Source organism: Myotis myotis, unplaced genomic scaffold, assembly GCF_014108235.1.
Source record: "Myotis myotis isolate mMyoMyo1 unplaced genomic scaffold, mMyoMyo1.p scaffold_m19_p_19, whole genome shotgun sequence".
Classification (NCBI taxonomy): Eukaryota; Metazoa; Chordata; class Mammalia; order Chiroptera; family Vespertilionidae; genus Myotis; species Myotis myotis.
This window is the reverse complement of record NW_023416323.1, coordinates 25,611,717-25,632,990: the sequence shown is the minus strand read 5'-3', so window position 1 is coordinate 25,632,990 and position 21,274 is coordinate 25,611,717. Positions and strand designations below refer to the sequence as shown.

Genomic DNA, 21,274 nt, shown 5'->3' with positions numbered 1-21,274 from the left:
CCCCTGGCCGGAATCGAACCCGGGACCCTTCAGTCCACTGAGCCAAGCCGGCTAGGGCTACAGTAGTTATTTTAACAGAGAATTCAACGTAGGGAATTCAACAAGTACTGGAGGAATAAAAAGGTGAAAAGGGAAACCTGACATAACACAGACAGTATAACCTCAAGAAGCAACACCCATTCCAAAGGCTGGGAGAACAAATGGGAGAGGACCTCAAAGCTTATGGGAAGGGCTCTGGGGGCTGCAGCCCTGACCTCTGAGGAGAAGGCACAGCCAGGCCCATGCGGCCACCTCGGCCAATTCCCTTGGCCAGAGTTGGGCAGAAAATCCCCCATTTTTACTCCCCAAATTTCTGCCAGGACAAACATGTTGAAGTCTAACAGCAGCTGCCTAAGATTCTGCAATAGCCTCTATGTGACAATAGCCAAAGCTTATAAAGGCTACGGGAGGAAGGGCCACACATCATCCATGCACTGAAATGGCTCAGGCCCCAGGATTCCCCAGAGACCTTGGGCCTGGGCCCCAAACATGAGCTGGAGGCACAGAGGGTAATAATATATAGTATGTATATATGTGTGTGTATGTGTGTATATATATGTATATATACACTAATAAAAGAGAAACATGCAAATTGACCATCCCTCCGCTACACTCACAAGCCAATCAGAGTGAGTATGCAAATTAACCCAGCAAAGATGGGGTGAATTTGCATAAGCAGGCATGGAGCGAAGATTGAAGACAGCATAGAAGGAAGCCAAGCGCTGCAGAAGGGAGTGAAGCTGCGGAGAAGCAAGCAGGGCAGCAGAGATGGGAGGGAAGCAAGAGGGGCAGCGGAGACAGGAGTGAAGCCCGCCCCTTCTCTGCTTCGCTCTGGCCTGAGGAAGCCCTATTCTTGCAGGAATAGGCTTGAGGAAGCCCTATTCTTGCAGGAATCTTCCTACAACAGGCCACTAGTATATATATTAAAAGTGTAATATGCTAATTTGACTGGACAACCTTCCAGAAGAAGCTGGGGCTGCAAGGGAAGCCTGGGTCCTAGGTGCCAGAGGGAAGCCAGTGCCAGCAGCTGGAGGAAGGAAGGCCTACTCACAAATTTCATGCATCAGGCCTCTAGTATAATATATATATATATATATATATATATATATATATATATATATACACACACACACATATATATATATAACATTATACACACACATTATATATTTACATATATATATAAATTAAAAGAACATTGGGATAGTTTGCAAAACTCAGATGGGGTCTGTGTATTAGATGGTAGTAATGAATCAATGTTTATTTTCTGATTGTTGTGCTATAAGTATACAATGAATTGTCTTGTTTATAGGAAGCACTAAATTATTTGGGAGTGATGGGGCATTGTGTTGACAACTTACTCTCAAATGGCTCAGGAAAATGGGTTTTGTGCTATTCTTGCACAAAACAAATTCTGTACATATAGAATTATTTTAAAATAAAAAGGACTGAGGGGCATGGGAATTTTTCTATCTTCCCCACATGTTCCTTCTAAACCAAGAAAGCCCATTTTCCCCCAGGGGTCTCAAAACCCATTTCCCTAAGAAATCTCCTCTCTTCTATATATGCATTCGCACAGATGAGAACCTTTCATTCTGACTTCATAGTCTTACATCTTCAAGATGGAATTTCCCCTTCATTGTGATAAGTTATCTCTAAAACAGCTTACCTCTGTCTTAGAGATAATGGAGATGGGGAGTGGGAATGGCCAACTGAATAATGTCTGGTGCTCCCCAAACTGGTCTGATTCTCGTGCAACCTTGCGGAGAAGCCATGGGAAGAACTGGGGCTTGGCATAGGTTTTCCCTAGAGTGACTGTAGCAGATCTCCTAACTGGGCCAGGGCACCTGTCCTCCAGCTCCTGGATGTTGGTTGCTAACTGCTCACACCTACACCCTTTTCCAGCCCTTGGCTGACCATGGCTGCCTTGCCCAGAGAGGCCTGTAAAGTGATGCAGTGTCGTCAGAGGGCGGTGCGGTCTTAAACCAATGACTGATGAGTGTGGGAGTGTGACAGTCTCGTCCCCATGCCTCTGGGTATGTGTGGGGGACAACCTCTGTGATACATTTCACATTTCATAGTTCCCCTGAGATCAGGTGGAGACTAGCCTTAATCCGAACCCACGTCTTGGCTTGGCTCATTCTCTTTCCTCACCGCTTAAAACTTCTTAATGAGAATCAACCATTTCAGGCCCTGCTTCTGGAAAAACCATTCCAATAAGAGTGTTCTGCCCAACACCAGTCCTGTAAGATGATCAATAAGACATGTGTCATGCTCAAATAGCCTGAGCAACTACAATGTTTCCCTCCTATTTAAAGTTCTGAGAAATACGGCAATAAAGACACCCAGTTAACTGTGCTCAATCCTGTTAGTACTTATTAATATCACACATTTTAGTAAAACTCATCTAGGCAATGTGCCCTGAGGAGCCAGTCAGTTCAGGAGGAGTAGGATGAGGGCGGAAAAGGAATATTGGGAAGAATCAATGATTAAGAATATTCTGAGACCAAGTCTATTTTGAGGCTGGCTTAGGGTTTGGATTCAGTCTGGTTGGGGATGAGAGAGAGGGTTTGTTGTGTGACTGACTTGTAACCCTGGGGGCTTCCCAACCTGAGTCCCACCCTGAACACAAATGACAAGATTTGAACCAACTTGATGGCATGGAAGCATCGTTCCTCCCACCCTGCCGGCTCCACTGCTGACCACAGTCACGACTCCATGTGCCTTGCTGTCCTCAAGGACCACCTCTCCTTCTTCCACTGGCAAGTGGGAAGAGTATCTTTTAACTATAGAAAACCTCTGGCTTTATCAGAATTGAAGAAATTACGAAGTTAAATTAAGTCTGGGAAATCAATTCATCATAATCCATCTTCTCTCTCTGCTCCAAGAGTGTGTGTATTGTTCTCTATTAATAAAACTAGAGGCCTGGTGCATGAAATTCGTGCACAGTAGGTAGGGGGGCCCTCAGCCCGGCCTGTACCCTCTCACAATCCGGGATCCACTGGGGGATGTCCAACTGCCGGTTTAGGCCCGATCCCACAGGAATTCCTGCAGGATCAGGCCTGAACTGGCAGTCGGACATCTCTCTCAAAATCTGGGACCGCTGGCTCCTAACTGCCTGCCTGCCTGCCCAATCACCCCTAACTGCTCGCCTGCCTGCCTGATTGCCCTCTAACCACCTCTGCCTCGGCCCCCACTGCCGCGGCTTCATCCGGAAGGATATCTGGAATGATGTCTGGAAGGTTGTTCAGCTATCTGGCCTAATTAGCATATTATGCTTTTATTATTATACATGGGTTGGCAGGTCCAGGGTGATAGGGAAACATGACATCAGCATGAACAGGGCAGCCTCCAATTCTACCCTGAAAACTCTGAGCCTCCAAATTGCAAATAAAAAGCCAGCCCAACGGGTGTGGCTCAAAGGCTGAATATCGACCTACGAACCAGGAGGTTACTATTCCCTTACCAGTCAGGGCACATGCCCAGGTTGTGGGCTCGATCCCTAGTAGGGGTGTGTGTAGGAAGCAGCTGATCAATGTTTATCTCTCATCATTGATGTTTCTATCTCTATCTCCCTCTCCCTTCCTCTCTGAAATCAATATTTTAAAAACCCAAAGCACACTGAAAAGGAGAACTTGAAATGTCTGAATATCTGACCAGGGGTCCTCAAACTTTTTAAACAGGGGGCCAGTTCACTGTACCTCAGACCGTTGGAGGGCCAGACTATAGTTTAAAAAAAAACTATGAACAAATTCCTATGCACACAGCAGCAGTAAAAACACCCGGCGGGCCGGATAAATGCTTTCGGAGGGCCACATGTGGCCCACGGGCGTAGTTTGAGGACCCCTGATGATTGTACAATTTCAGTTAAGATCATATCACAGCCCAGCTGGCGTGGCTCAATGGTTGAGTGTCGACCTATGAACCAGAAGTCACAGTTTGAGTCCCGGTCAGGGTCGGTCAGGGTCGGTCAGGGCACATGCCCAGGTTGCAGGCTCGATCCCCAGTAGGGGGCGTGCAGGAGGCAGCCGATCAATGATTCTCTCCTATCATTGATGTTTCTATCTCTCTCTCCCTCTCCTTTTCTCTCTGAAATAAATAAAAATATTTTTTTAAAAAAGATCATATCACGTACAAAACCTACTTAAACAAGCCCACTTATACTTAACCAATAATTGAATTGTCCCCAGAGGTGAAAAGGCAAACAACTTTTCCATCACTGTTTACCTATTACTCACTATATGACAAATAATAAGCACATGAAGCCAAATACTAAGATTAAGGTTCAGATATCAGCATCTCCTTACCTTGATTTGTCTGGCTGTCAGGTTTACATAGGGTAGAGATGTACGATGATGTCTTCCATGTTTTAAAACGTGATTCAAGGTTCTGGACGAAGTAAAGCTGACCCTTGACTCCCCTGCTGATGGCTGGAGAGAGTGAATACCAGCTCAGATCCCACCTCCTCCCTGAAGCCTTGGGCACGGCTCTCTTTCATGTGTACGCCTGTGGTAGTTCGTACATTCGTTTCCAAATAGCCTGGTTTAGAGTAGACATTCAATAAATTGGTTAAATGTAAGCCAAATAAGGTATCTTTTATAGAAAATTACGTGGAAGCCACTAACTCAAGCCACCTATGAAAACTTAAGCTTTTTAAAAAATATATATATTCCACTGATTTTTTACAGAGAGGAAGGGAGAGGGATACAGAGTTAGAAACATCGATGAGAGAGAAACATCGATCAGCTGCCTCCCGCACACTCCCCACTGGGGATGTGCCCACAACCAAGGTACATGCCCTTGACCGGAATCAAACCTGGGACCCTTGAGTCTGCAGGCCAACGCTCTATCCACTGAGCCAAACCGGTCAGGGCTTGAGCTTTCTAAAACCCTCATTTAAGAAGAGAAAAAGAAACAGGTGAAATTAATTTTAATAATATTTTTAATTTAGTCTAATATACCCAAAATATTATTGAGATAATATTCCATCATTACAGAAACCTTTAATGAGATATTTTATTCCTTTGAAATACAATGTGTGTTTTACACTCTCAGCACATCTTTGTCTTCTTCTTCTTCCCCCTCCCCCTCCCCCCCCCCCTCCCCCTCCCCCCCCCCCCCCCCCCCCCCCTCCCCCTCCCCCTCCCCCTCCTTCTCCTTCTCCTTCTCCTTCTTCTTCTTCTTTTTCTTCTAGAATTGAACCTTTGACTTTTTGGTGTATGGGATGACACTCCAACCAACTGAGCCACACCAGCCAGGGCTCTCAGCACACCTTAATTTGGGCCAGCCACATTTCTAGTAGCCACATGTGGCCAGCAGCTACCATATTGTGCCACACAGATTTAGGGCATCTGCACAGTAGCCACTAAGCTAAGTACTTTCTATCCATATCACCATAATAATAATAATAACTATAATCAGTCCATAATGCATGCTTCATACCTAGGGCATGCCAGGCATTATACTAAGAGCTTCACTTGGACTATTGTATTAATCTTCACAGAAGCCCTATAAATTATTCAACATGTTGATGTTCACTTTCCACATGAGGAAACTGAGGGTTAGAAATGTTAACATTCTCTCTCATCATTGATGCTTCTCTCTCTCTCCCTCTCCCTTCCTCTTTGAAATCAATAAAAAATATTTATTTGCTTATTTAAAAAAAAGAAATGTTAACAAACTGGACCCAAAGCTGCATAGCTACTGAGCAAAAGAGCCAGGCCAGGAAGCCTTAGGCAGAGCTGTACTCCTAAAAAGCTTCCACAGGGCCATCTCAATCCCCATACCCACCTTGTAAAACAGGTTCTTATTATGAGTCTTTTTGAAACTGTTTACCTGTATACTCTCCAGGCTGCATTAGTAAAGACTGAGCTGCAAGTAGGCATTCATTTTGGCCAACTGTATTCTCCCCGCTGCTTAATGCATTATTAAGAAATCGGGTGTGAGCTCAATTCCATCCATCTATCCGCCTTTAGTTCAGAAGTAAAAGACCATAATTTATGTCTTTATTAATTTGATTTATTATTTCTAATTACGCAGGTTGATTTTCAAGCAGGGATTAGAACAGGGAATGGCTGTTTTAAACTTCTACCCATGTTTTGCAATGTGATTTAAATGGTTCTCACAAAGGCTAAAACTCTTTAAACCACATTACCTTCCATCTTCTCTAGTAGCACACAGGGAGTTGCAAAAATAGCTACTTTATAGAAAGCAAGAGCATTAAGCTCTTATGGCAACTTCTATACTATTTGGACATGGGATCCCTAAGATTAGGGAGGTTTTCTATTCTCTTTTGGAGAGGAGAATGCAAGAAAAAAATGATATGATCCTTAGTTGCAGGTTCTGAAGTCCTTAAAATTTCTGGTATCACAAAGAACTTATATGCATATATATGCATAACCCATGACACAGACAATAGTGTGGTGAAGGGCTGGGCAAGGGGCAGGGGTTGAATAGATGAGGTAAATGGGGGGGGGGGGGAGAGGGAGACATATGTAATACTTTCAACAATAAATATTTTTTAGAAATAAAATTTCTGATATGTAAATTCCACTGTTTTACCCGCTCAATATGGCTGATTTTAAAATGTGGTGGTCAAGCAACAGTTTTGAAGGAGTGGTTTCTCAAATTTTAGGGTTTGGTAAGAATCACTTTGAGATGCTTCTAAAAATATCCACTTTTGCCCCTATCCTCTGAGACGGTGATGCACTGTCTTTGAAGTAGGCTCATGAATCTACAGACCCTCCAAAGATCCTCTCCTCCATAACACAATTAGAAAACTGGCAAACTTTTTCAGAATTCTGTAAAATAGCTAATAGCTTGCAGCAATCCAGAGAGTATTTATTCAAGAAAAGTGTCCACATCTTGGCAGCATTATGCCATTTTAACTTGCCCTAGTCCTAACCCTCCCTTTCCACTTCTACGGTAACCTTGAAAACCAATAGCCTGAAATCATGGAGAAATACAGTAGTTTGGCAGCCAGCAGAGGGGTTTGGGTTGGACTCCTTCAAAGCCACCTTCCCAGAGAATTCTCATGATTTGACCTGTCTAATGGTTCCCTGGAAGACACTTGCAAGGTTGTCTTTATTTCATCTGACTTGGAGTTCACCCATTAAGAAAACAAAACAAACAAACAAAAACCTTTTCCTCAGGGACATTTGTCAAAAACATTTATAGACAATTGTTTAATTTCATGGTTGCTTGAAGTGGTGAACAACAGCTGGGGCAAACTATGCTTTATTTTTAAAAGAGCTTAAAAGGAAAAGCCAGGTTCTGAGATTTTCATAACACTGTGACAAGCTCCAATACATTCTTGGGCCTTTAGAAAGCCATACATGTGTTGGGTTGTGTGCATGCTCAATAACGACATGATAAAGTCCTAAATTCTCACCTCTGGATGACTGTAAAGCTCTGCACAAGTAGGGAGTGAAGACTAAGATGGAGTTATCAACTGCAGTTGAGTATTGAAAGCAAGCCCCTACAGGCACACACGGCCCTTTGACAAAGACTTATTGGTTCTAGGAATTAAAGAAAATCTCCGTCAAATAATTAGTTGACACTAAGCAAACCAAGCAGAGACCTCAATGGTCCAGCATGACCAAAGAATACAGACTTTACAGAAATGCTTCAGAAAGGACACTAAACAACAAAACCAATAATAGCAAGCAGTAAGAACAACAAATCATGGTGGGAGAGTGTGGAGGGGGTCTTATTTCCAGACTTACTGTATTAAATTATATAAAGTGTCCATATATAAGAAAAAAGCAATCAATAGAAATGGTTCTGGAAGAAGCCCAGACAATGGACTTACTAGACAAAGACTTTAAATCAGCTATTTTCAACATGTTCAAATAATGAAATGAAACATGTATAAAGAACTAAAAAGAGAACTAAAGTTTGAAAATGCTACTTAACCAAATAGAAAACATCAAAAGATAGAATTTATTTTTTTAAAAGAGAACAAAATACAAATTCTAGAGTTGAAAAGCACAATAATTGCAATGAAAGTTTCACTAGAAAGGCTTAAGAACATATTTGAACAGGCAGAAGAAAAAAATCAGAGAACATGAAGATAGGTCAACTGAGATTATCCAGTTTGAAGAAGAGAAAGAAAAATGATCAGAGCCTGAGAGGCCTCTGAGTCACCATTAAGTGTGCCAACATATGCATAATGGGAGTCCCAGAAGAAATTTAAAAGGAGCAAAAAGAATATTTGAAGAATAATGGCTGAAAATATCCCAAATTTGATTTAAAACTTAATTTACATATCCAAGAAGCTCAACAAACTCCAGAAGAGTAAACAGAAAAGTACTCAAACCAAGACACATCATAATCAAACATTTGAAAGACAAAGACAAAGAGAGGGAGGGAGGGAAGGAGGGAAGAAAGGAAGAAGGGAAGGAGAGAACTCACTGTATTTCTGCCCTTTGAATAGGTTTCAAACTCCTTGCCATCGCTTAATAGCTTACAGGGCTTTGCATGATCATTAAGATCCCACCCACATCTCTAATTTTATCTTCCCACACTGCATAATGGGAGTCCCAGAAGAAAAGGAGAGAAAAAGAGCAAAAAGAATATTTGAAGAATAATACCTGAAAATGCCCCAAATATAATTAAATAATTAGTCTTCCCCAAGTTTCTCTTTCCAAGCTTCCTGGTCTGCTAGCTCTTCTTCAAACACAACCCTGTTTTCTAGTGTGCCATTTTAATTCCTTTGTCATTAGTTTTACTGTATTTTTTAATTATTTTTATTACTTTAGTGTTTGTTCTGGGAACTACAATTAACATCTTATGCTAAAGAATCTAGCTCTGATTAATACACCTTAATTTCAATAACACACAAATCTTTGCTTCTATATAATTTGTCTCCTTCCTTTGTGCTATTATTGTTACACAGATTACATCTTTATAAATTATGTGCACATCAATACAGATTTATGATAATTGCTTTATGCAGTTGTCTTTTAAATCATAAAGAGCAGGCAGAATCTTGAGTGTGTCTCCCATCTCCTAGGAATCCCTGACGGATACACGGGTAACAGGGTGTAGAACCAAATTAAGAAAGTCCAACTAGGTTTAGACCATCAAATAATTATTCAAGAAAAGAACAACTTCTTTTAATGCATAAGAATAATGCTAATTAACTGTTTTGATGTATTGCCATAGAGGTGAGCATTTTTCTATACAAATTTTCAACAATTTTCTTGCATTCTTGCACACACTGCTCCATTCATTCATTTGTATTTGGCATGAAGTCAGTGTTCACTTGGAGGCCTTCTGGAGTATCATATCAATGAGGCTTAATTTTATAGACTACTTCTTGTATAAAATACTTCTTGATGACTGCCTGAACGAAAGCCTTTCAAATCCTTTTCTAATGTCTTGGCATGACTCACAAAAGGTGACGCCACACTAATCCTTGCTCTTCTTCAAAGTTGCAGGAGACAGGACACAGGGCAAGTTCCTGCAAGGATGTCACCATGTGAGCTGGGTAACTGGAGACCTGGAGGCGGTCAGGGTTACTGTGTTTGAAAAGCAGTTGTTGACGAGACTCATAGTGGAATTTATAGGAAGATTCAGAGAAAGTTGAAGGCTTGCACCTCAGACTTAAGTAGAGGGTTTTTCTTCCCTAACTGCACTTTTAAGAATGACACTTCATGTCCTGTGCCTTGTCTTTGTCAGACCTTCTACATTACAACTAGTATAACCTGGCAAGTTAAAAGGAGGAATATTCAAATGGGAAATATTCCTCCCCACCTCACTTTCCATGATTCTTATATTCAGTCTTATCCTGCTCCTCCCTTTTATTCCATCCTTCTATGATATTCACTTATGATATTCATTCATTCAATAAACACTTATTAATGTACTGTCCCATTCTTTTAGGGATTCAAAGATGACTGTGTTAGTCATGACTTTTGGTTGAAAGCAGTAGAAACAACTCTACTGCTCAAAAAGAGAATATTCTGGAAGAAAAAATAGACAGGAGGCAGGAGAATTTGGCTTAGAAAATGGACAGGTAACAGGGCAGCTGTGGATGTTCCTACCACTTCCACCATAGGCCACTGCTGGACACCACCATCACCATGAACAAGGTCTAACCATCTCACCGTCTTCGTGTTGCTAGCTTGATCTTCTGTGCCTGCCCCACATGAGAAAAGTAATTGCTAAGCCAGGTCCTAGTTCATGCTCTGGTGGCTCAAGAGAGGGAAAGAGTTGTTCTTGCACTTTTATGTTTCTACGAGGGAAATTAAACTTATACAATGGCACGGGAGGAGGGAGCTCAAAAATAGGAAGGACCTTGGAAACCCAAAACAACTACACATTTCAGTAAGTAAGGCACTGAACTTTAGAAGCTCCCAGTCTTGAAGGAGACACATAAGAAATAGGTCAAACCCAACAGAATAATAAATGCAATGCCAGGAACATAATCAAGATAAAGTGCAGTGCCAAGGTTCTGAGCATAAGCTCTGGAGTCAGGTGAACTGAAGCTAAATCTTGTTCTGCTCAGTGTAACCTCTAGTTGCCTCCTCACTTGTAAAGGGATGTTAATAACAGTAATCTCTTTGGAGGATTATCTCTCTATATAAAAGGCTAATATGCTAAGTGTACAACCATCCGACTGGACACTATGACGTGCACTGACCACCAAGGGGCAGGCACTCAATGCAGGAGCTGCCATGATGCTCACTGGCACCGCGGACCTGGCGCCCACAAAGCAACACTCGGCTTCCCCCAAGTGGGACACAGGCCCCACCACCACCCTGGAGCGACAGCCCACCAAATCACAGCCGATGCTGCTGAGACCCCGTGGCACAAAATGCGGCCCACAGCCCAGCCCAGCCCAGCCCAGAAATGGTCGCTGTGGGCACTGGGTGATGACATCACGTAGCAATGCCCAGCTTCCTCTCCCTAGCGAGAACTAGCCTCCTTGCAGTTTCTTCAGCCCGGGAACACGATGTGCTTTATAGCCAGGGGCAAACATTTCACACTTTAACCAAATGTCTGTGAAGCATTTTCCCTATGCCTCATCTCATTTGATCCTCACAAGTCCTGGAGCAGGTAGATAGGAGACTTGGTGGAATCCTATTTTCTTTTCATTAGCTAGAAAACGAAGATTTACAATGTTTAGAAACTTGACCCAACTGCAAAGAAGTAAGAAATGGTGGACCTTGAAAATGACTTCAGGTTTTCTCACTGCACAGAATATAGTCAAACACTGCTGCAGTTAATATATTTTACCCTTTGTTCTCCCTGCGTGATCTACATGGTGCCAATTGCATGCGTGTGTTTCAATCTGTCATTGTTGATTGTGAATTTGGTTGATACTTCTATTACAGAGAAAGGGCAAATAGCGATATTAAAATATTTCTTCTGGCCGAGACCGGTTTGGCTCAGTGGATAGAGCGTCGGCCTGCGGACTGAAAGGTCCCAGGTTCGATTCCGGTCAAGGGCATGTACCTGGGTTGCGGGCACATCCCCAGTGGGAGATGTGCAAGAGGCAGCTGATCGATGTTTCTAACTCTCTGTTCCTCTCCCTTTCTCTCTGTAAAAAATCAATAAAATATATTTTTAAAAAAAAATATTTCTTCTGATTTCCTTTCAATGTGCATGAATCTGTGCACCTGGTCACTAGTCATTAAATAAAGCATACAAAGCAGTTAGCAAAGTGCCTGATACACAGTAACACCCCCAGTAAATGTTAGCAATAATTATTATAATATAGAGCCATGTGAGTGCTATCAGAATTGGCTGTAAAGTTGATTCTCACTCACACAAAACTCAGAACTATGGGCTACATCTATTCCCATCTTTCCAGAAAATGGATTCATTTGAACTTTATTTGTCTGTGGAAACAGATAAGTGATCTTTGCTTAATGGAGAGCCCTAAACTATAATCATATCTTCACATCTTTTCTCCAGTACTTCATTTAATTCATAGAAAAAGGAATTGGGTTGGGTAGAGACTGGTCATAATACTTGCATCAGATTCTCAGAAGGTTTAGCAACTTCATAAGGAAAATTGGGATCCTCCACATGAGAAGGAAGCTGTGCAGGAAGCTTTTGAGAATCATGATGCTGGGGAGGAGCTGGAATTGCATGCAAATACCAAAATATGGATCCAAAGAGGCCAGCTGAAGTTTTAAAAACACTACACCCCTTCCTTGGCCCTCTGTCATTTTGCCACTGTCAAATATTCTGAGATTAAGATTCTGGTTCCACAGGCTTATCCTGTGATCTCTGTGAAGTCAGATCATGTTTTCATGCCTTGGTTTTATTCTCCAAAGCAACACTGGTCACTGGATGGAAATGTTCACTATCTGTGCTTTTCAACATGGTAGCCACTAGCTATTGAGCACCTGAAATAGAGTGAGTGTGACTTAGAAACAGAATTTTAAATTTTAATTTAAACAGCCACATGTGGCCAATGGTTACCACGTGGGATTTATACATCAATTTATCTGGGCTAAGGAATGCTCAGATAGCTGGTAAGACATCATTTAAGGGTATGCTTATGAGGGCGTTTCTGGAAGCAATCAGCATTTGAATCAGTAGACTGAGGAAAGAAGATCACCCTCACCACTGTGGGTGCGCATCATCTAATCTGTTGAGGCCCAAATATAACGAAAAGGTGGAGGAAGGATGAATCACAACACCTTTTGGATTTTGGAGCAAGACCCTGCTATCATCCATAGGTACTCTTATTTTGAAAAATAGCTCTTAGTCTGCTACTGGGCCTCAGTAGAGACTTGAACATGACCATGGGCCATCAAGTTACCAGGCACTCTGAGCTTCCCATCATGCACTGGATGTGTGGCCCACCAAGCGATTAAGTTGGGTGCACAGCGACACTTGGTCATCAAACGGAAGTGTATATGTGTGATCAGCCGGCACAGGCCCTGAAGGCACGTTACATGATGAAGTGGCCCAAATGCCCGGGGTCCCCACTCCTGCCACATTGCCTTCTCTTTCCCAGGCAGCATCTATGACTTTGTGGGGAGAGCCCTATAACCAGTTGACAGAGGAAGAAAAGACTCAGGCCTCCGTTGCAGATGGTTCTGTATGATATGCAGGTACTACCTGAGAGTGGACAGCTGTGGCACTACAATCCCTTTCTGGGATATTCCAGAAGGATAATGATGGAGGGAAGTCCTTCCAGTGGTCAGAACTTCAGGCAGTTCATCTGGTTGTTTATATTTCTTGGAAGGGGGAATGACCATACGTGAAATTACATATCAATTCACAGTCTGTAGTCATGGTTTGGGTGGATAGTCACAGATTTATAAGGAACATGATTGGAAATTGGTAGCGCCCAACTGGCATGGCTCAGTGGTTGAGCATCAGTCAATGAATGAGGAGGCCACAGATCGATTCCCAGTCAGGGCACATGCCTGGGTTGCAGGCTCCATGCCCAGTGTGGGGCATGCAGGAGGCAGCCCATCGATGATTGTCATCATTGGTGTTTCTATCTTTCTCTCCCTCTCCCTTCCTCTCTGAAATCAATAAAAATACATTTAAAAAAGAGAATTGGTAGCAAAGAAATCTGGGGGAAAAGGTATGTAGATGGACCTCTCTGAATGATCAAAAAATATGAAGATATTTGTGTCTCATATGAATGTTCACCAAGAGTGACCTGAGCAGAGCCTCCTTGTTTGATAATCAAGTGGAGCCAGTGGCCCTTTCTGGGGCGACCAGTCAGCCCGTTTCCCCGCCCACTCCTGTCATCACCCAATGGGCTAATGAACAAAGTGGCCACGGTGGCAAGGATGGAGCTTACGGATGGGCTCAGTAGCATGAACTACTCAACAAGGCTGACCTGGCCACAGTCACTGCCAAGTGCCCAATCTGCCAGCCCTGGATATAAACTATTCTCTGTCTGGGTGCTCAGCCAACCATCTGGTGGCAGGTTGATTACATTGGACCACTTCCATCCTGGAAGGGGCAGCGTTTTGTCATTAACTGCAACAGGCAGTTACTGCGGATACAGACTTGCCTTCCTTACATGCAATGCTTCTGCCAAATCCACCATCCATGGACTTACAGAATATCTTATCCACCATCATGGTGTTCCACACAGCATTGCTTCTGATCACTTCACAACAAAAGAAGTGCAGCAATGGAACAAGCTCATGAAATTCACTGGTCATACCAATGTTCCCCACCATCCTGGAGCAGCTGGCTCGAAAGAATGGTGGGCCAGCCTTTAAAAGACTCAGTTATAGTGCCAGCTAGCTGGCTATGCCTTGTAGGGCTGGGGCAAGGTTCTCCAGAAAGCTATATATGCTCTGAGTCAGTATCTAATATATGGTGCTATCTCTCCAATAGCCTGGATTCACTGATCCAGGAACCAAAGGGTGGAAATGGGTGGGAATGGCACCACTCGCTATTACCCCAAGTGACCTACTAGCAACATATTTGCTTCCTGTTCCCACAACATCATACTTTGCTGGCCTTGAAGTCTTAGTTTCAGAGGGAAAAAATGCTTCCACCAGGAGACACAACAATGATTCCACTGAATGGGAAGTTAAGCCTGCCACCGGCCACTCTGGCTTCCTCATGCCTCTGAATCCACAGGCAAAGGAGTTACAATGTTGGGTGTTTGATCCTGACCACCAAAGGGAAATGGGACTGCCATTCCACAGGGAACAAAAGGAAGAGAATGTCTGCAATCCCGCAGAGTGTTTCTTCATATTACCATGTCCCATGATCAAGGTCAATGGAGAACAACAATCCAGTCCAGGCAGGTTGACTACTGACCCAGACCCTTCAGGAAGAAGGTTTGAGTCACCTGCCAGGTAAAGAACCATGACCAGCTGAGGTGCTTACTGAAGGCGAAGGGAATACACAATGGGTGGTAGAAGGTAGTTATTAATACCAGCTACAACCATGTAACCAGTTACAGAAGTGAGGACCATAAGTGCCATGATTATTTCCTCCTTATTTTGTTATGAATAGGTCTGCGTTATAGATATAGGTTCTCTTCCTCTGGAGAACCCTAATACAAGAACAAAGAGACACAAGTCAGGGCCCCAAAGGAGCCTTAGAAAGAACAGTGTGTGGCTTGGGTAATGGCAGAATAGACTCTAATAAGCTCAGTGGGAGACACATTCTAGTGATAATAATAATAACAATAATAACTAACATTTATAATGCTCTTACTTTGTGTAGACAATGTCCTAAGCATTTTATGTGACTCATTTTTATACCACTTTATCCTATATAATAAAAGGCTAATATGCAAATCGACCAAATGGTGGAATGACTGGTCACTATGATGTGCACTGACCACCAGGAGGCAGATGCTCAACACAGGAGCTGCCCCCTGGTGGTCAATGTGCTCCCACAGGGGAGGGTAGGGCCCTGCTCAGCCAGAAACCGGGCTCACGGCTGGCGAGCGCAGCAGCAGTGGCAGGAGCCTCTCCCTCCTCCATTGCAGTGCTAAGGATGTCCGACTGTTGGCTTAGGCCCGCTCCCAGTTAGACATCCCCCAAGGGCTCCCAGACTGAGAGAGGGTGCAGGCTGGGCTGAGGGATGCCCCCCCCCCCGGTGCATGAATTTTGTGCACCAGGCCTCTAGTTAAGATATAATTCACATACCGTATAATTCACCCATTCAAAATCTACAATTCAATGGTTTTTAGTATATTCACAGAGCTGTGCAACTATTCAAATTTAGGACATTTGCATCACCCCAAAAGGAAACTCTGTCCCCACTAGTAATCACTTTTCATTTTCTCCCCAAGCACACCAGCACCTAGAAGCCGTTATTCTACTATCTGTCTCTGTATTTGCCTATTCTGGACATTAATGAACTAATTTTAATCTTCACAACCACCCTATGAAGTGGGCACTGTTATTGCCCCCATTTTACAGATAAGGAAAGGAAGGCACAGAGAGGCTAAGTAACATGCCACAGGTAACACAGGTAGAAAGTGGTAGAGCTGGGATTTGAACCAGTTTGTCTCCAGAGCCCACATGGCATTCCCCAGTTCTCATCAATATGAGCAGCCCTTTGTTACTGAGCTATGTTTGAGCAAGCCACTCCCTGCATCCCATGGAGCTTGAAGACAATGCACAATAGAAACCCCATATACCACAAAAGGAATAACATTTAACATACTGGAATGGAATACTGCCAATAGCACTGCTGGTACAAAATAACCCCAGGAAGGAGGCGGTCTCAGTTCACTGAGGAGATTGCTCCAGTCTTCCTAACGATGTAACTGTAGCCAAGATCAGCCTACAGAAAAGTCAAAATGCATACCTAATTAGTTTTTGAAAAGCATTTCTAGCTAGAACTAGTAGAGTCGAACAAATTGGTTGACCCATATTTCCTTTGAACAGGAGTTTTTGCTTCCATGTGGAGAATAGTCCAGGTTTTTTTTCTTAATTACATTCAGTTATTATCATTTCATTTATTTTATGATTTCTCACAATAGATTTATTTAAACCTAGAGTATCGACTTTAAAAGAGCCGGAGAGTTAAAAAGAGTGATAGTTTGAAAGAATTAACGAAGGCTTACTCCATCCACAAGAAAGTAAACCTTGAGGTATATTGTCATCATTTTCCTAAAGCAGTATTGTCACTTTTGCCTTATGAAGTGCTTGTCTGCATGACCAGAAATCCTGGCCACAGTTCTAGCTTTTGAAAAATTTTCCTTGTTTCACACTTCTTTGGTCATTAATTTAAATCCTCACCTGAGGATATTTTCCCCATTAATTTTAGAGCGAGTACAAGGGACAGAGGAGGGGGAGAGAGAGAGAGAAACATTGAAAACATTGATTTGAGAGAGACACGTTGATTGATTGCCTCCTGCATGCGCCTCAGACAGGGGGCCTTGGATAATGGCAGAACCTGTAGCCCAGGTACATGCCCTTGACCAGGAATCGATCCTATGACTCTTTAGTTCACAGGAGCCAAACTGGTCAGGACAACTTATTCTTCCAACAGCTGGCCAGGCTACAGTCAAGCAGGACATTCACCTTCTGTGGAATTCAGGACTCTTTGCTTCTTGTTCCTGCCTTAATCTACCAATATATTTCCTGGGCCGGGGGAAGAACCTACAACAATGCTATTTATGTATGTATGTATGTATGTATGTATGTATGCATGCATGCATGCATGTTTGCTCACCACTATACAAATTGGTTATCTTAAAATTTTGGAGGTTCAGAAGTCCAAAATAGGTCTTTTGGGCTAAAATCAATGTCTACTCTGAATCCTCTAAGGAAGAAGCTATTTCCTTGCTGTGTCCAACTTCTAGAAGCAGTGGTTCTCAACCTTCCTAATGCCGCGACCCTTTAATACAGTTCCTCATGTTGTGGTGACCCCTAACCATAAAATTATTTTCGTTGCTACTTCATAACTGTCATTTTGCTACTGTTATGAATTGTAATGTAAACATCTGATATGCAGGATGTATTTTCATTGTTACAAATTGAACATAATTAAAGCATAGTGATTAATCACAAAAACAATATGTAATTATATATGTGTTTTCCGATGGTCTTGGGCGACCCCTGTGAAAGGGTCATTTGACCCCCAAAGGGGTCGTGACCCACAGGTTGAGAACCACTGGGTTAGACGCTGCCCCTATTCCTTAGCTTATGGCCCCTTCCTCCATCTTCAAAGCACACCACTCCAACACCAGGTTTCGCACTCTGTCTCCTCTGCTTCTGACCCTCCTCCCTCCCTCGCATAAGGACTCCTGTGATGACACTGGGCCCACCCTGGTTAATCCAGGGTAATCTCCCCTTCTCAAGGTGCTTAATTTAGCAACATCTGTGAAATCTCTCTTACCATGTGCTATAGGCTGAATGTTTGTGTCCCCTCCCCAAATTCATATGCTGAAACCTAATGCCCAACATGATGGTATTAGGAGATGGGGCCTCTGGGAGGTGATTAGGTAATGAGAGGGGGGCCCTCACGAATTAAGAGCTCTTATAAAAGAGCTCCCTCATGCCCAGATGGTGTGGCTCAGTGGTTGAGCATCGACTCATGAACCAGGAGGTCAGGGTGCGATTCCCATTCAGGGCACATCCCCGAGTTGCAGGCTTGATCCCCAGTAGGGGGTGTGCAGGAGGCAGCTGATCAATGATTCTCTCTCATCACTGATGTTTCTCTCTCTTCCTCTCTCTGAAATCAATTAAAAAAAATTTTTTTAAAGAGTTCCCTCGCTCCTTCCACCATGTGAGGACACAGCAAGAAGCCAGCTGTCTATGGACCAGGAAGCAAGTTCTCTGACTCTACCAGCACCTTGATCTTGGACTTCCCAGCCTTCAGAACTATAAAAAACAAATTTCTGTTGTGTATGGGTCATCTAAACTATGGAATTTTGTTACAGCAGCCAGAACAGACTAAGACACCACGTAAGGCAATATATTCACAGGTTCCTGGAATTAGGATGGACACATTTTTGGAGGGCCACTCTTCCGCCTACCACAGTGTGATTTTATACTGGAAGCGGCCTACAATAATGCTTTTACAAATAAATTGAAAATGAAATTTTACTTCCAGGCTTGATTATATTAGCTCAGCTCTGGTTGCCCAGCTTGGCCAGACCCTAACCAGCCATGGAACCTCTGAGAGTTTGCAAAATCCCGGTGGGATTGAGATGCATAAATATCACTTGGAAAGGTTAGACTGGATGCTATGTCCTCTCTGCTTTATGAGCTGAGAAAGGCATGGCTGTCTTACGCCTTTGGGATATTTCCAATTGCACTCCCAAGATCACACAGAAGGTTCCTAATGACAAAGTCTTAAAAGATCGTCAGAGCCCTGGCTGGTGTGGCTCAGTGGGTTGGGCGTCATCCCGTGCACTGCAAGATTGCCAGTTCAATTCCCGGCCAGTGCACATGCCTGGGTTGTGGCCCGATCCCCAGTAGGAGGCATGTAGGAGGCAGCCAATAGATGTGTCTCTCTATTATCGATGTTTTGATCTCTCTCTTCCTCTCTCTCCCTCTCCCTTCCTCTCTGTCTAAAAATCAATTTAAAAAGAAAAAAGGCCATCAGAATCTATAAGGGAGAGGGGAAAAAGATAGTCATCTTTTTATAGTCACCCCTCGGAAAATAATAATGCTTCAAGATAGAATGCCATAATTTAGATTCTAGCTTGCATTCTGTTTTTAAAGATGTATATAGAATTGTTAAAGCTACCTTATACAGAGGATTAGGCAAGTTTATAAATTGTTTCCGTTTAGTAGTTTGCAGAATAGGTTATTTCCAATATAATAAAAACTGCAAACATTTCTATAAGACAAAGACAGGTAAACAATAGAAATGGGCTAACTGAGCTGAGAGGCCACAGTAATCTACATCTTTAGGTTGCTCAATAATAAAGGAAATAATGCCGGTTACTTTAAACAATACCTTTACCCGAAAGCCCCAAGGCCCACTCCAACAAGCCAAAGGATGTTAGCATTTTATACACCAAGTGAACAATGACTGTGAAGATACTTTTGTGTTCAAGATATGCAGGTGTCACAATCCATTTGTTGCACCACAGTATGTGTGTAAATGAGCTCTTTCCCAGCCCCCTCCCCCCTCCCCGCAGTGATCTCTCACCTATCGGTATGAAGAAATAGGAGAGCAGAAGGTAAGAAGTTAGAGTAGACAGGACATCCACTTGAGACAACTAAGATATATACCAAACACCAGCGTCCAAGTCACGTATTGCCTGCTTCTGACCTAGTAATAGAATGGAATGTAGTCCTGAATTATAGTCCTGGCTTTTCAACTGAACACTTATCATGAGAGACACTTGCTTAATTTCTCACTGGCTAGTTCTGATTGGCGACCTGAAAAACATCAATAAGAATGAGACCTTTAATGCTGGGTGATAAAGGTGAAGGGATTAAGAAGTACAAATTGGTAGTTACAAAACAGTCATGGGGATGAAAAGTACAGCATGGGGAACACAGTCAATAATATTGTAATGATTATGTATGGTATCAGGTGGGTACTAGAATCATCAGGGGTATTACTTCATAAATGATATAAATGTCTAACCCAGGGGTGGGCAAACTTTTTGACTCGAGGGCCACAATGGGTTCTTAAACTGGACCGGAGGGCCGGAACAGAAGCATGGATGGAGTGTTTGTGTGAACTAATATAAATTCAAAGTAAACATCATTACATAGCCGAAACCGGTTTGGCTCAGTGGATAGAGCGTCGGCCTGCGGACTGAAAGGTCCCAGGTTCGATTCCGGTCAAGGGCATGTACCTGGGTTGCGGGCACATCCCCAGTGGGGAGTGTGCAGGAGGCAGCTGATCGATGTTTCTCTCTCATCGATGTTTCTAACTCTCTATCTCTCTCCCTTCCTCTCTGTAAAAAAAAATCAATAAAATATATTAAAACATCATTACATAAAAGGGTACGGTCTTTTTTTTTTTTAGTTTTATTCATTTCAAACGGGCTGGATCCGGCCCGCAGGCCGTAGTTTGCCCACGGCTGACCTACGGACTGAAGGGTCCCAGGTTCATTTCCGGGTTGTGGGCTCGATCCCCAGTAGAGGGCGTGCAGGAGGCAGCCAATCAATGATTCTCTCATCACTGATGTTTCTCTCCCTCTCCCTTCCTCTCTGAAATCAATAAAAATATATATATTTTTAAATGACTGCTTCCCACAGCAGATTTAGTCATGGCCTTCCCAACACCCATTTCCCATTTCTCTTGGTAACCACTGCTTTTCATTTCTTCAGGTGATGGCCCCCCACTCAGCCTACCTGTTCAGCTCCTTGGCTTCCAGGGTTCCACAGATGCAGTCCTCTATATGGGCCAGAGTTGACCTCTCACAGGGGCCCAAGAAGTTCCTGCAGGGTCCTCTGAGCTGGCAGCCAAGTACTTTCCCCAAGTCCACAAACTCCCAGTGGCCTAAAGCCCTCCGAAGCTGCTTGGTGTAGGAGAGGCAGACGGACTGGAGTTGGAAATGGGATTATTACTCCATGATTAATGGCGTGGCTCAGTGGTTGAACGTGGACCTATGAACCAAACCAGAAGGCCACGGTTCAATTCCCAGTCAGGGCACATGCCCGGGTGGGGGGCTTTATCCCCAGTGTGGGACGTGCAGGAGGCAGCCGATCAATGATTCTCTCTCATCATTGAAGTTCCTTTCCCTCTCTCTCTCCCTCTCCCTTCCTCTCTGTGAAGTCATAAAATATATATAGATATAGATAGATATAGATATAGATATATAGATACATAGATATATAGATATATATATATTAAATGTACATAT

The 21,274-nt window shown here is 43.2% G+C and overlaps 1 long non-coding RNA gene across 1 annotated transcript; it reads right to left on the bottom strand.

Annotated features, from left to right (window-relative positions):
* Positions 1–1,201: 1,201 nt before the first annotated feature.
* LOC118674809 lies at positions 1,202–21,013 on the bottom strand. Its single transcript, XR_004973704.1, has 6 exons — positions 20,763–21,013; positions 19,603–19,835; positions 16,159–16,278; positions 4,347–4,578; positions 2,692–2,842; positions 1,202–2,282 (listed from the first exon to the last, which is right to left on the bottom strand). It is a non-coding gene; the product is annotated as an uncharacterized LOC118674809 (long non-coding RNA).
* Between the last annotated feature and the right edge of the window lie 261 nt (positions 21,014–21,274).